Source organism: Phascolarctos cinereus, unplaced genomic scaffold (assembly GCF_003287225.1).
Source record: "Phascolarctos cinereus isolate Bilbo 61053 unplaced genomic scaffold, phaCin_HiC Scaffold_726;HRSCAF=1367, whole genome shotgun sequence".
In the NCBI taxonomy this organism is placed as follows: Eukaryota; Metazoa; Chordata; class Mammalia; order Diprotodontia; family Phascolarctidae; genus Phascolarctos; species Phascolarctos cinereus.
In genome coordinates this window covers 254,412,478-254,429,169 of record NW_027556098.1, presented here as the reverse complement: position 1 = coordinate 254,429,169, position 16,692 = coordinate 254,412,478, and positions in this window count along the sequence as shown.

Here is a 16,692-nt window from a genome sequence, read left to right as displayed (position 1 = left end):
GCTGGACAAGTTGGCATTTGGTCAGTCTCATTTGGAGGAGGTTCCAAGAGGACAAGGCTGATTTTATTTTCTTCATTTCTCAGCAAACTGCAAATAATTAATTGTATTTTGGTCAAGTTCAACCATACTAATTATTTTCCTTAATTGATTTTTCTTTTAGTATGATATTTGCTAAAACGTTTATAAAAAGTAACAAAAAAATTCACAAAAAAGAACCCCAAAAAAGGATTGCATCTGAAACTGTGAACTTGTTATGTAATTTTATTTTATTTTATTATTTTGGCTAGGCAATGGGGTTAAGTGATTTGCCCAGGGTCACACAGCTAGTAAGTCTTATGTGTTTGAGTCTGGATTGGAACTCAGGTCCTCCTTAATCCAGGGCTGGTACTCTATCTACTGCACACCTAGCTGCCCCCATGATGTAATTTTAAAAAGATGTTTTATGATACGTTTTGTTCTTATAGCACAAACATTTACAGTTAACTCCCATTTCTTGAGAAGTCTCACACAAAGAAAATCAGGTTAAGTAAAATTAATAATACAGTAACCTCATTTGATAATACATGCAACATTTCAAATCTATGGTACCCTCCACCCAGTAATGTTTTGGTAAATAATTAACAATTGCTCAAAAAATATACTCAGGGCATGCTTTTGAATTTAATCTGCATCATTACCATTTTCTGTATCATTTTCTTACATCTAAACAACCAACAAAACAATAAACCAAGCCCTGGTTCATAAAAAAAGACATAATGAAAACCATTCTTTTGCATGCTGAGAACCTCTTTAATATGTTTAGAGAAAAATAATTTTCTAGGGCAAAAGCCTTTCTTGGATTATTACAGATTTTGTATCACCTTAAGATCATCTTATAAATGTCAATTCTCAAAATAAAGCAGCTTAGATATAGATGTGGAAAGTCTAAGAAATTGGAGTTATATGTATTGGTCCCAGGGCATAGCCAGGAAATTGTTTTATTATAATAAATGCCTTATTTTTAGCTTCAAAAATAACTTTTGCTTTTTCCTCCAAGGGAAGGAAACAAACATTTATTGAGTGCCAGGCACTGTGCTAAGCACCTTACAAATATTATCTTATTTATCCCCACAACAACTCTGGAAGGTAGGTGTCATTATTATTCTCGTTTTACAGTTGAGAAAACTGAGGCAGACAGAGGGTAAATGTTTTGCCCAGGGTCACACAGCTAGTAAGGATCTGATGCTAGATCTGAACTCAGGTCTTTTTGACTTCAGGCTCAGAGCTCTATCCATCTAAAAGGCAAATAAGGAAAAGATTGAGGTTGCTAATTGAGTTCTGGTTAATCAGAGACTTATTGGATTAAATGTCACTTTAAACTTATATAGTTTCCTGATCTAATATCTAAATCAAAATCCTCTGTAGGAACTTGTTCAATTAAAATGTCAATTATTTTAAAAAGTAATTAGATAAAACTTAAAAAGTAGCTTCAAGCAATCTCTTTAGACAGCATCTTATTTCTCTAATGAAAGACTATTCTATTCTCTTCTGGCTAATGCCAGTGTTTACTTCAAATATATATTCTCTTATGTATGTTTTTAAAAGGATAAAACATATTAGAAAGTGTGATGGTGGGACAAATTACCTGTGTCCTGGAGGGATGTCCCAGGTGTGACACTTGATGTGCTATAGTAGCAGCAGAAGCCTAAACCTGGCCCATGTCTTCCTTTCTTCAAACCCAGAGAAAAGTAAACTTTTGCTTGATTGATCAATTAATTAATTAACAAAACAACAAGAGAGTATGTTATATATAATTCGGTCATCATACTTCAGCCACCAGCTGAGTGGTTTCATCAGAAGGTAGTCTGTGCACGTGGGCTGGCTTTCTCAAAAGTTCCAATATCCTTAATGATAAGTGGGTGCAGGAGGGCACTTATGTATAAGTCCTTAGGCTGCTCCATCTTGCATTGTCTCAAACTTACTTGGCTCCTGACACAGTAGGTGTGCTGGCCCCATTCAATATTCATCTAAGAGTATGCAAAAAGAAAACAGAATATTGTTCTGAAATATTTAAACAAATTATGGACATTTCAATATGACTCTAGCTCCCCATTCCTACTTGTCTGGGAAATTTTTCTCTCTTTGTTGCTTAATTCAAAAGGCTCAGAAAGCTGAATTGCTTGTTCAGTGGCCAGCCAACGTCTCAGTCCTGTGTCCACCTTAGGTTCCAGGCCTTAGCTATCCCATTTCCCTGGTCCATCTCTGCCTTCACCATTAGTGCATCAGAGTGGTGGCAGAATTCACAAGCAGAGAGTAGTCCATGATGGCCTGCCCTTCTAACAGTTCTCAGTTTCCCATTCACTCTTTCTGTTTTCCTGTTTGTATCTATAATGCTTTGCACAGTGCCTGGCACATACTAGGCACTTAATAAATCTTGATTGATTGATTGATCACTGCTCCTGGAAAGAATGGAACAATGGACCAACAGTCCCCCAACTTGTAAAAAGGTAAAAGTGGGAAGGGCCAGGTTGTGTACCCACATGAAGAATCTCACCCTATTTGGGAACTCCTCCCTCCAGGGAGTTCCATTTTCACTGTTTTGAAGACTCAGTTCCCCTGTGACAGTTCTCAAGTCCCTTTAGACTCCTACAGCCCTTAAACATGTTGCAGACTCCACCAAAAAGTCTGAGTAGTAAGCTTCCAACACTTTAGTTCCAATCTACTATTATTAATTAGGAAACTTGTGAATAGTGATACAGGCCAAATTCTTTTAAACTAAGGTAGGAATTCATTGTTCTCTTCATGCTTTCTCCTTCAGTAGTTCAGCATCTGACATCACTTTTCAGGGAAATATGATTTGATCTAAGAACAACTACAACAGTCCGGAACATTTTTCCCTAATACTTCACTTCAAGGCTATCTGATATCAAATTTGCCGCAGCTTAAGTTTGCTATAGAAGTGAGATGTTGAATTAGAAATTCTGGGACACTTCTCAGAATAATACAACAAAAAAGTCGTAGTTTATTTGTTTTGGTTTGAGTAGCATCCATTTGATGACAGAATATGTCCTTTTTTTTGGAAAGAATATTTAGGTAACATGTTAATGATGTTGAATATAGAGGTTTTTTAGAGATTTTTAGCAGTGAGAGGTATAAAATTCCACATTTCAAGGGACCTGAGATTATAATGATGTGACTGCTTTCTCCAAGGGTTCATCCATCCACATCTCACACTGGGGTCCATTGTCCTCGTCCTCACATAAATCTTCTGATGGAGTTCATCCAATATGCTGAAGGACCCTCCTTGAACTCTTTGAGACTGTGTGGAGTACACAGCCTATACACTCGTTACCTCCCGGCTTGCAAATTGGAAACTTATCAATTTCACTGTCTGACAACCCTTCACTAGTATTGTGTCACAGCTGATTTGAGCCAATTATGTGCTTCTCCATTGCTGTGTGGGCCATCCATCACTTTCATTCTTTGGATCCTATATTCTATAACACACCCATACATGATCCCTGGAAAAATAATTGGTATTAAACAAACAAAAAAATGGGCCTTTGTTAGAACAAAAAAGAAACTTGAGGTCATTACCACACAGTTTCCCTAAAACAATCCAGGCTTCTCTCCTCCTAAGACTTACCAAAATAAATGAAAACTGTCTACTTCCAGTGATTCGCATAGGCAGTCAGTCAATAAGCATTTATTAAGCACCTACTATATTCTAGGCACCATGCTGAGTACTGGGGATACAAGGAAAGGCAAAAGAGAGTTCCTGTTCTCAAAGAGATCATAATCTAATGCGGGCGGGGGGGGGGGGGTGGGGGGGGGTGGGGGGGGAGAGACACAAAAAAGAAGCTAAAAAGCTGAGGGAGAGGAGGGATACCTGGTGGAGGTTGGGTAAGAGCCTAGTGGGAAATATTGAGATAGCTCCCTTGGTAACTAACCTTCCTTAAATGGAGGATCTGGGAGGAACTCTCCAATGCATACCCTCCACCCTCTCCCAAACAGAGGATCAGAGGAGAGGAGGGACTCCAGGGGCAGTGGAGGAAGTAGTTTTTGGAGACTGTGATAAAGTCTTGGAGAGCAGTAGGGGGAAAATGATGAGATGGCTGCCCTAGGCACCCTCCTTAAATGGAGGATGGAGGAGCAGCTCTTCAGCACAGATAACCCTGGCAGAAGGGACTTAAAAAATACTGCCCATGTTTTGTAACACCTGTCCCTACCATACCTTCTCAGTAAATCCCCTTTATAAAAACAGCACCCAAAAGACCCTAAATATGTTCACTAATCATTATTAGAAAGGATTTTTAATTTGAAGAATATGTATTTGAAAAAAATATTTCATTTGTGCTTTTTTTTTACTTCCAAATTAGCCCTCTAATCCCCACAGGAACCTCTTTCATGACCAAGAAAAACAGTTAAGCAAAATAAACAGTAACTGAATCAAACCTGACAGTAGAGCAAACATTCTGCACTTGTAGTCCACCATGTCCCTATCAAGAGGTAGGAAGTGTGATTCCTCACTGGGCCTCTGGCACCAAGAATGATCATTGCATTTAATCAGAATTCCAATGTCTGTTAGTGTTTTGATTTATGGTATTGTGGTCTTTGTATATATTGTACTCTTTAAAATATATTTCATTCAACGTACTTTGTTTTTATGCTGCCTGGATTTCCCTTTGCATCCATTTCCTTTTTTCTTCCCCTTCCAGCAAAAGAGGATTAAGAAGAAAACATTGATCATCTACAAAACCAGACCAAACCTGCCATTCTCTGCAATGTTTCATATGCATGAACCCTAAAGCACACACAGAAACAGGAAGAGGTATTTTTTCATATCTTCCTTTGGGGTTCAAGCTTTTTCTTTATAATTTGGCAATGTTCAGCATTATTATTCTGTGGTGGTGGTTCTTTCTGTCGTGGTCATTGTATATACTGTTCTCTTAGCTCTGCTTATGTCACTTCTTATAAAGATTATTTTATAGAGATGAAAAAAATAGTCATATGGATAGATGTTTTCCTGGTCACTGTTTTCTGATAATAATACCATCTGTGATGTTTTCCCACTCTCTTTGCTATCTCAGAAATTGAACCCAGGATGATTGAGGAGAAAAGCAAATCATTCAAACCACAGAAATGAAAGAGTTGAGGAAGATGATCCAGGCTCACAAGTAGGGTGTGTGTGTGTGTGTGTGTGTGTGTGTGTTGTGGTGTGTGTAATGAATGAGCTTAAGGGTATAAAACTGGAGAGCTAATGTGATTAAGCAGATATAATTATTTCCCAAATCAATAGAGAAATAAAGATTGTTAATGAGTGAGATTAAAACAGAAGGAAAATAAAGCATATGTGAGAACAAGGGTATGACAATGAATGAGTTGGTGAGAGTGGAGTCCTGTGTATGTTATGAAGAAGGCCATGAGTATGTGAATGGAAGTAAGTGTGAAGCTAGAGAAAGGAGATGTGAGAGAAAGGATGGCAGGGACATATGGTAGGAACAAGGGTGAAAATGAGAAAAATAAATAGACCATCCTGGGGGCTGTAGGAAGTCAGCACATTTTAAATATGTGAAATTTCTTCTGCGCATTGACTGATGACCCTAGATAATTCTTCTATTGAAAATTCACAAGGATGAATGAAATATATGGCATCAGTGTTTTGGGCTCCAGGAAGAAAGGGGCTGTGTAAATTCCAGGCATTCTTTGTGGTCTCATGTTTTAAACATTCCAGAAAGCATTAAGTAAGACAGCCCACACATATTTGCCTAGCCGGATCCCTGGGAAGTCATTTGTAAAGTTTTAGGTGTGCAGGTGAGCTCAGCAGGTGCTTGACTGTTCCAAGGCAGTACCTGTTTTTGCTGCCCCAGCCTCAGAGTGACTTCTTAATAACGCAGCCTTCAGAAATGAGTGGAAGGGAGTTAAAGCAGCCACTACCCTGATATGCCAGGGATGAGGCAGATACACTATGCAGCATAGGCTGAAAGATAGCAGATGCAGCCACTTGGATCACCATGGAAACCAGCTCACATTTGAAAAGATGCACTACAATAATCAGGATACTTCAGGTAAATTACAAATGTACCAATTTTGAGACTAATAGCTTATTTCCCTTAAACAATGACCTCGATACATAGCAAAGTGTGACTAGAGTCTACTACACTGGTCCTAATGTGTTGGGCGTACTGAGTTGACAGGGCACAACATTACATACAAATCAAATGATAGGACTTCTCTACACATGAATATAATAGTAGTTAAGAAGAATAATGGCAAAGCAATAAAAAAATGTTTATGCCTCTAACCTGCCATTTAAAAATTTACTGCTCAGGTCAGTCAAAATAGCCAATAGGTCATAAGCTTTGAAACTGGAAGAGACTCTGGACAAAACCCCTCACCTTACAAATGAAGAAACTGAGGCTGAGAGAGTTTGAATGACTTGCCCTAGGTGACGTAGCTAGTAAGTCTCTGAGGCTGATTTGAATCCTGATCATTGTCAGGACTCTTAGCTCAGCCCGCTCTTCACTAAACTAATTTGTGCCTTTAGCCAGCAATGCAAAGAGATGAAAGGACTTCATCCCAAGACACAAAGCAAGTCAGCATGGAAGCAGATATCACAGCCAAGTCTTCTCACAGCTCCAATACCTCCATTCAAGTCAATAGATAGTTATTATTGTCCTACTATGTGAAATGCCTTCTTTGGCCAAAGTGGAAGAGAGTGAGTGGGTTATAGAGGAAATAGAAGAGAGTCTCTGACCATGAGAAGTTCCAATCTTAATCAGGAAAAATAAAAAGTTCAGTCACTTAAATAAGACAGTAGATGAATAAGGAACCAAATAAGTGACAGAAGCAAGAAATATTGTAAAATATTAGGCCACACTCTTTTTATGTTATTCTTTTCTTTTTTTGTGTGTGTGAGGCAATCAAGGTTAAATGATTGTTCAGGGTCACATAGCTAGTAAGTGTGAAGTATCTGAGGCCGGATCTGAACTCAGGTCCTCCTGACTCCAAAGCCAGTTCTCTCTCCACTGCACCACCTAGCTGCTCCAAAATACTGTAAAATTTTAGAGGAAAGAGACAGCAATAGGGGTTAGAATGGTCTGGGCAGGCTCCAAGGGAGAGCTGAAATGTGGGCTGGGCCTCAGAGGGAAACAGAATTTAGATGGCAATCTCTGTTCATATGTGCATTCAGAATATTCTCTATAGAAAATGTTTTATGGTTTTGGTGAGTTTTCAAAGAACTCACCAAAGTCTTCAAATACACAATGTCACCTGGGAAATGAGTACTAAGATTTACCAGGCAACATCTTTTCCAGCCTGTCTTGTACCAAAGAGGTAAAGAGGATACCAAGGTTGTAATCATTGGCTAAATAGCACTCTGATGGCCCATTAGAGTATTATATAAATGTGAATTAAATTGTCAGGCTGAGCGTTATCATTTCAAATCACCATTGAAAGTATGCTTTTAAAAGCAGCGAACAACTTCCATCGTTTTTCCTTCAGAGGAAGAAAAGCTTCATAGGGAAGGAAATTAGGATTTATACAGCACCAAGTATGTGCTAAGGCACTGCATTAAGTAATTTTTACAAATATCATCTTAGTTGATCCGCACAATAACCCTGAGGACAAGGTGCTGTTATTGTCCCCATTTTACAGATGAGCAAACTGAAGCAGACAGAAGTCAGCGACTTGCCCCGGGTCACACAGCTAGTAAGTGTCTGAGGCTGGATTTGAACTCAGGTCTCCCTGATTCCCAGGCTCTATGCACTGTGCCACCGGCAGTGGAATCTCTAGAGAAAGACTTTTGGGATCTTCCTGTAACATATAACTTTAGAATCTTTCTATAACAGAACCGGTTCATTTTACCAAAGTCTAATCATTTCATAAAGAAACATGGGTGGGGGGAGCAGCTAGGTGGCACAGTGGATAGGGCACTGGCCCTGGAGTCAGGAAGACCTGAGTCCAAATCTGGCCTCAGACACATAATACTCATTAGCTGTGTGACTCTGGGCAAGTCACTTAACCCCAATTGCCTCACCAAAAAAAAAAAAAAGATATATACAGGAGGTAAATCCAAGCCACAGTCTACTTTGCAGCAGGAAGGGAAAAAGCATTTATTAAGTGCCTACTGTGTGCCAGGCCCTTTGCTTTTTACAGTGAGGAAACTGAAGCAGGGTGAGGTTAAGTGACTTGCCCAGGGTGACACAGCTAGTAAGCGTTTGCGGCCAGATTTGAACTCAGGCCTGATTCGGTTCCACATCTATAAAATAGGGATAATAATAGTACCTAACTTCCAGGATTGTTGTGAGGATAAAATGAAATGTTTGCAAAGTGCTTTGCAAACCTTAAAGCACCATGTAAATGCCAGCTTTTGTTTTGGTTATTATTTAATGAAGGAATTAACATTGACATCTAACTTCTTTCATAACCATGGAAACCAGAAGCTGGTTTGTTTTCTTTTTAAAGCCTACACCACATTTTTTTTGGTCATACAATTAATTCTTGGCTTGGGAGAAGATTTGGGAAGAGATTTTACTGGAAATAAACTTGTCTGTTTCTGTAAACTCTAAAGGGAATATGCATGAGGAAATCTGTGAGTGGGAGGCAAAAGTTAGCAGATAGTTCACTCAGCTTTGAAGGAAAGGAACCCCAAAATTTTTAGCCATAATAAGCAGACAGTAAAACAATACATTTCTGATTTCCAATTTTATTTGCTTATTTGGGGGAGGGGTAATTATGTATATAAATATAGAAATCCTTTCAGGTGACTAAGCCAGAGGAGGAGAGAAAGGCAGCAATTTTCTCTCCACTGATAATAGTGGTAAGATGCTTGGAAGTGGGAACCAAATCGAGGAGATACTTTGGTGAAATTACCTCCTCCTCCATGAAGAGCATCAGGTATCTCTGGATGTGCTCTGGACTGACAAATCAACTCGCTTGACCCAGATAAATAAATTTTCTAGGTGGAAATTAAACTCTTTAAGTTTAGTCTGAGATTTTTCCATCTGAAACTGAAAACAAATGGGATATTCTGTAAAGATAGATTGTGTCTAGAGAGTGTTTGGGGGTTTTTGGTCCAAGATGAAAATGCTAAGGTGCTTGGAATATGACATAGACAAGTAACAGATTTCAAGGTTCTTTAAGAGGTCAAGCCATAAATTCTCCCAGTTTCTAATCTTGCACTTTCCGCATACATCATGCTTATTTTTAAATTTTTTTTAAAATTTTTTAACATGTGTTTTTAGAACTTTGGGTTACAAATTTTCTCCCTTCCTCCCTCCCCACCCACCTTCATTGAAAAGGCAAGCATCTAGATACAGGTTATAGATGTGTAGTCATGCAGAACACTTCCATAGTAGTCCTGTTGTGAAAAACTAAGTATATTTCCCTTCATCCTTTCCTACCCCCCATTTATTCTATTCTCTCTTTTGATCCTGTCCCTCCTCAGAAGTGTTTGCTTTTGATTATCCCTCCCCAATCTGCCTTCTCTCTATCAACCCCCTGCTGTCTTGTCCCCTTTCCCCCTTATTTTCCTGTAGAGTAAGATAGATTTCCATGCCCTATAGTGTATGTTATTCCCTCCTTAAGCCAAATCCTATGAGAATAAGATTCACTCATTCCCTCTCACCTTCTTCCATTTCCCCTCCACTGTAAAAGCCTCTTCTTGTCTGTTTCGTGAGATAATTTACCCATTCTACTTCTCCCTTCTCCTTCTCCCGTATAATCCTCTCTCACCTCTTAATTTAATTTTCCAGATTTCACCCCTTCGTCTTCAGTTCACCCTATGCCATCTATCTATCTATCTATCTATCTATCTATCTATCTATCTCTCTATCTATACATACATACATATAATTTTTTTCCCTCCCACTACTCTAATACTGACAAAGGACTCATGAGTTACATATATCATCTTTCCCTGAAGGAATATAAACAGTTCAGCCTCAATAAGTCTCTTATGCTTTCTCTTTCCTGTTCACCTCTTCCATGTTTCACTTGAGTCATATTTGAAAGCCATATTTTATATTGAGCTCTGGTCTCTTCCTCAGGAATGCTTGAAAGTTCCTTATTTCATTGAATGACCATTTTTTACCCTGAAGGATTATACTCAGTTTTGCTGGGTAGGTGATTCTTGGTTGTAATCCTATCTCCTTTGCCCTCTGGAATATCATACTCCATGCCCTCTGGACCCTTAATGTAGAAGCTGCTAAATCTTGTGTTATCCTGATTGTGTTTCCACAATACTCGAATTATTTTTCTGGTTGCTTGCAATATTTTCTCCTTAACCTGGGAATTCTGGAATTTGGCTACAATATTCCTAGGAGTTTTCCTTTGGGGATATCTTTCAGGAAGTGATTGGTGGATTCTTTCAATTTCTATTTTGCCCTCTGGTTCTAAAATATCAGGGCAGTTTTCCTTGATAATTTCTTGAAAGATGATGTCTAGGCTCTTTTTTTGATCATGGCTTTCAGATAGTCCAATAATATTTAAGTTCTCTCTCTAGGATCTATTTTCCAGGTCCAATGAGATATTTCACATTCTGTTCTATTTTTTTCATTCTTTTGGATTAGTGTTACAGTGCCTTGATTTCTCAAATTGTCACTAGCTTCCAATTTCTCTATTCTAATTTTTAAGGAAGTATTTTCTTCAGTAAGCTTTTGGACTTCCTTTTCCATTTGGCCAATTTTGCTTTTTAGGGCATTCTTCTCCTCATTGGCTTTTTGGACCTCTTTTGCCATTTGGGTTAGGCTATTTTTTAAGGTATTATTTTCTTCAGTATTTTTTTGGGGTCTCCTTTAGCATCACTCTCAGTTTTTCCTCTACTTCTCTTACTTGCTTTTCAAAATCCTTTTTGAGCTCTTCCAAGGCCTGGGACCAATTCATGTTTTTATTGGAGGCTTTGGATGTAGGAGCTTTGGCTTCATTGTCTTCTTCTGGTTGTATGTTTTGATCTTCTTTGTCACAAAGTAAAATAATATAATCTGACTCTTTTTGCATTGCTTGCTCATGATCCTGGCCAATTACTTGAGTTATAAACTCTTTGTTAATGTAGGAGTCTGTTTCCAGTGTGGAAAATGTACTGTCCCAAGCTTCAGGGGTCCTTCGAGGGAATCTGTGAATTTTCAGTTCTTCCAAGGTGCTATGATTAAGGGCAAGGTGTTTACTCCTTTCCTGTCCTGTGCTGTGCTCTAGGAGTGACCACAAGCTCTCTTTTCTTTCTTGGAATGGTAAGGAAGGTTTCCTCTCCACAGCCACAACAAGCTCCACCATGCCAGCTCTCCTCCTCGCCCCAGGACCACCACCCAGAACTGTGACCCAAATCCAAACACGGGCAAAGAAAGAGAATCCTGCACCAACAGAGAGATCCCTGCAATCCCCCTCTGATCAGCCACTCGATTCCCCATCAGTTTGTGGGCCGGAAGCTCAGGAGGCAGCCACCGGCCGGGGCTGAGCTTGGGAACTGGAGCTGAGACCACCCCGCTTCTTTCTCTCTCACCGCAGACACAGACTTTTCCCACTGACTTTCTAAGTTGTCTTTGGCATTCATGTGTGGAAACCCCCACAGCTGCCTGGGATTCAGTCCTCTGAGGCCTGCTGCAGGTTCTCTGTGGCCTGTGCGCCCACACTGAAATGAGTTCCTCTCCCAGCCTGGTGCAATATACCTTTCCAATCAACCATCCAGGTTGTCTTGGTCTGGAAATTTGTTTCACTCTGTCTTTTTATGGGTTCTGCTGATTTAGAATTTGTTTAAGAGCCATTTTTTGTAGGTATTTGGAGGGGTTTAGGAGACAGCTCAAGCAAGTCACTGCTTTTACTCTGCCATCTTGGCTCAGCCATACATCATGCTTTTATTGTAATAGATGTGGTGTAGCAAGTACAATGATGGTCATGTAATCAGGAAGATCTGAGTTCAAATCCTACTTCATACTAGTTGTGTAAACATCAGCAAGCCAGCAGGGGTGGGGAACCTGTGGCCTCGAGGCCCCATGTGGTCCTCTAGGTCCTCAAGTGTGGCCCAAAGGGCCCTGGATAGTCCATTGGGAAGATATCTGGATCTAATCAGAGGACTGGAATTCAAATCTCACCTCTGATGCTTATTTGCTGTGTGACTTTAGTCAAATTACTTAATGTCCCTGATATTCAATTTCCTTGACTGATAAATGAGGGAATGGGACTGAATGTCTTCTGATATCCTCCAGTTTTATGATCCTATAATCCTGGGTGCCTTAGACAAGTCCCTAGGATTTGATGGCAAGCTGTATTAGTGAAGGAGTTCCAACACAGGAATTTCGTTATACTGATATGATATCAGCCTATCATAGTCATATAATGGACTTGTCTCCTCTGAATCACACACTACTTGGAATTCGGCAACAGATTTTTATTATCTTTGAAATTAACTTTTTTTTTTCCTGGGGGAAAAGAGAAAACAAAATAAACATCTAATAGACCATGAACTAAAGTTGGCCTTTCAGGATTTTCCAAGTATTTTTTTCTCCTAGTGATTGCTTATGTATAAAAATATTAACCATTACGAGTTTTCCAGACACATAGTTTTATACACACACACACACACACACACACACACACAAAATGCAAACATAGACATTATGCTAATTAAGCAAGGATGCTTTCTGATTGGGCAGTGTGCTTATCTGCCCTGTATTTAGGAGGACCTGAGTTCAAATCCAGCCTCAGACACATGATACTCACTAGCTGTATGATTCTGGGAAAGTCACTTAACCCCAATTGCCTTGCCCGCCCCAAATAGTTAAGTGTTCTATAAACACGTATTCCCCTTTGCACTAAATGAGCGTTATCATATTTATTGTTCTTTCTTATGTATTCGAATCTTAACCATCCTGCTCTTGCAGTCTCAGTTTCCTTACTTAAGAAAGATGCTACCCTCCACTTAACAGAGGGGTGATGGCCTCAAGGGGCAGAATGAGACAACTATTCACATATGGCTAACGTGGGGATTGGTTTTGCTTGACCACAAGGGTTTTGTTTTTCTTTTTTTTTTTTAAAGTGTGTAAGAGGAGAGCTTGGAGAGAAAGAAAACATTTTTTTCCTTAATGGAAAATTTTTCATTTAATTAAAAAAATAAAAAAACCCCAGGTATTGAGAATCAGATGAAATAGATACCATGTTTTGCCAACCTTAAGGTTATATAAATGTCAGGTACCATTAACATCATCATCATCATCATCATCAATTATTACTCTCTTGAGGCCGGAGAAGTATTAAATGAGGCAATGTGATGTGGTGGAAAGAGAACTGGACCTAAAGTAAGGAAGTCTTGAGTTCACTTAGAGGCAAAGAGGTGACTCAATGAATAGAATGCCAGACTTGGAATCAGGAAAACATGGGTTCAAATTCAGCCTCAGATGCTCACTAGCTCTTTGACCCCTGGGCAAGTCACTATACAGCAATATGCCTCAGTTTCCTCATCTACAAAATGGGGATAATAACAGCATCTACCTCCCAGGATTATTGTGAGAAGCAAATGTGGTAATATTTGTGAAGTGCTTTATAAAACTTAAAGTGTTTATATGAATACTATTATTATCATTATTAAATCCCTCCTCAGGCGCTTAGCAACAATGTGACTCTGAGAAAATGATTTAGCCTCTTTGAGCCTCAGTTTACTCATCTGTAAAATGAGGGGGTTGGACTGGATCACCTTTCAGGTCCCCTTCTGGTTGTAAATCTATGGTCCTCTCCTCTTATGATAGACCAGACAGCATGTTGTGAGAGTGCTGTATTATAGTAATAAAGATGGACATTTACATCATTTCTTAAAGCGCTTTACACACGCGATTGATTGCATGGGAGCTTCATGACAACCCTGCAGGCAAATTGTTATTTTTTTCTCTTGTTCAGATCTCTGATTTGATTGACACATAGAATTCCCACTGTGCAAACTCTCTTCACTGATACAGGTAGTTAATTTGACTGTAATTGCTGATTTGAAAGAGCTGTCTGGGGCCCCTGGAGGCAGAGGGATTTGGCCATGGTCCCCCAGCCAGTGTCACAGATTAGAGCCCAACCTACATCTTCTTGGTTCTGTATGCCAGAACTTCTCCTGTAGGTACGAGAAGATGGCCTCGGGCCTCAAAGCCTTTGTGATATAGTTACTGCAGTTATTACCACTCCCATTTTATAGATGGGGAAACTTGGAGAATCTAAGGGATTTGGTCATAGTCATACAGCTATCAGGGCAGGTAGGTGGCATGATGGATAAAGCACTGTGCCTGGGGTCAGGAAGACTCATCTTCCTGAGCTCAAATCTGGCCTCAGACACTGACTAGCTGTGTGACCCTGGGCAAGTCACCTTACCCTGTTTGCCTCATCTGTAAAATGAACTGGAGAAGGAAATGGCAAACCACTCTGGTATGTCTTCCAAGAAAATCCAAAATGGGGTCACAAAGAGTTGGACATAACTGAAAATGGCTGAACAACAACACACAGCCAGTGTCAGAGGCGATATTTGAACCCAGGTCTTCCTGACTCCAAGTTTGGCATCCCAAAGCCTGAAAAGGAGTTTCCTCTAGATTTGTCATTGCATCAAAATTGGGAGATTAACTAAGACAGTGTTTAGGGAGATGTTGTGCTGAGGAATGTGAGTGGGAGTGTGGTTGGTTTAAAAGCAGCCTAGTAGATTTGCCTTTTCAACTAGCTCAGATGCTAGTAGGACTGATCTGGGGGCTATCCTGTAGGAGCCCATTCTGTGTGTGTCATATCCGAGTGGGTGGCTAAACCATCCTACTGTTTCAAATGTGGCAAGCAAGAAATGTCATTCTGGAGTCACTGAAGAACTGGCAAGGCTCAGCTCTCTCACCAGGGCTCTTGCCAGGATTACCCACAGAATTACAGGAGGAACTGAGATGCCCCTTTCCTATAAAGCTGGCATTTCCCTGGCCTTTCTTCCCTATGCTTCAGATCATGGTCATTTTATACTCTAATTATTGCATTTAAGCAGCTGTTGCAACATGCTTCTAAAAATTGCTGGGGGGGATTTGAGCTTGTTTATGGACGGAAGGAATGAGCTGGTGGAGCTGGAGAGATGGATGACACATGAGGGAGAAAGAGGATGATCATTAGTGCAAAGTCCTGGAGGAAACAGGAGATGGGGATCCAGGATTAATATAAAGCATGAGGTCTTCATCTTACTGGGTGTCATGGACCCTTTTGGTGGTCTGGTGAAGTCAGTGATCCACTTCTAGAATCATATTCTTAAATAATAGAAGGAAATGCTAATTTCAGCCGGAGATTAGTGAAAATAGAAATGTATTTTTTTTTCCTATCCAAGGTTTAGCATCCTCTGGAAATCTATCCAAAGGCCTAGGAGTCCATGGATCCCAGGTTAAGAACCCTTCACATAGAAGACCAGAAATAAGGTTTGAATTGGGGTTAGTAAGATGGTAGGGATACCCCTTTCTCTGAGACAAGAGGAAAATTAAGAGATGATGCTTAAAAATTTGGAGCAGTAGAAGAGGGGAATTGAGAAAGCCTTCAACTTAGTAAAGGAATGAGGCTAAATCATCTGCCATAAATACAGAAAGTAGAGGCAGAGTTGAGGGCTTCAGGAAAAGGTTGGGAAGAACCACCATAGAGATGAGATAGGGAGCCAATGAGAGTACATGAGAAAGACTGAAACAGCAATGAGAGCCTAGCTGAGTTTATGCACCAAGAATTTATAGTGAGTTGCAAGCAGCTCAGTTTTGTGATCATCTGGGCAGTGAAGGCAAAGCAGCAGAGGGCCAAGGGATCCTGGGGTAACAGTGAATGAGATATTAAAATGGCTGACCATGTAGTCGAAAGTGGGAATAGAAGCTAATGCAACCACAGATGGACTAGGAGAGTACAGAGGGATCAAGGGACCAGAGACTACAGTGAGAGGGAAAAGTAGGTTTGGGAGAAATGGAAGGGAAGGTGATTGTTTGGGAAGAATGAAACTTTTAGGTTTCTCATCTTGAAGATAATGCAATTCCAAGAGGTGGTGAGGTTCATAGTATAATATGAATGAATGAAAAGGCATTTATTAAGTGCGTACTATGTGCCAAGCACTGTGATAAGTGCTGGGGATGCAAATAGAAAAGCAACAGTCTCTGGTCTCAAGGAACTTATATTCTGGTGGAGGGTAACAACAAATAAAGTGGTGGTCAGGGAGGTTATTTTGATTTGGACAGTCATAGGAATGGTTAGTGGAGCCATAGGGGAATAGAGTGGCACATCCTTAGCTACAGCAGTGACTGCGTTGATTTGATTATGACACCAGAACTCTAAGGGGCGTGAGGCTATAGAGACTGGCTATAGGTTCTCAGTGGGCATGGTGGCTGAAGAGGAGATGGTGGGGAGCAAATTGAATCAGGGTAGAGTAATTGAAGTGGGTAGAAAAAAAGGATGTTGGAGTTGAGGTGGTTGATGTATGTAGAACTCCATGAAAGTAGGTAGTTGAGGGAGGAGGTTGTGTAGACTCCATTCATGACCATGTTTAGATGTTGGCTGGGAATAGGCAATGCACGTAGCCATAAGAAAGAGCCTGAAACAGTGGCAATTTAGATGTTGTCAAATAAATCCATCAACTCTATGGGATTCTTTACATTTTGACTTCCTAGTTTCAGAAGCTTCTGATTGTGAATCTCCACTCTTACAGAGATACCTTCTCACTTATTTCAGCACATTGGGACTATTTTTTAAATTATGAAC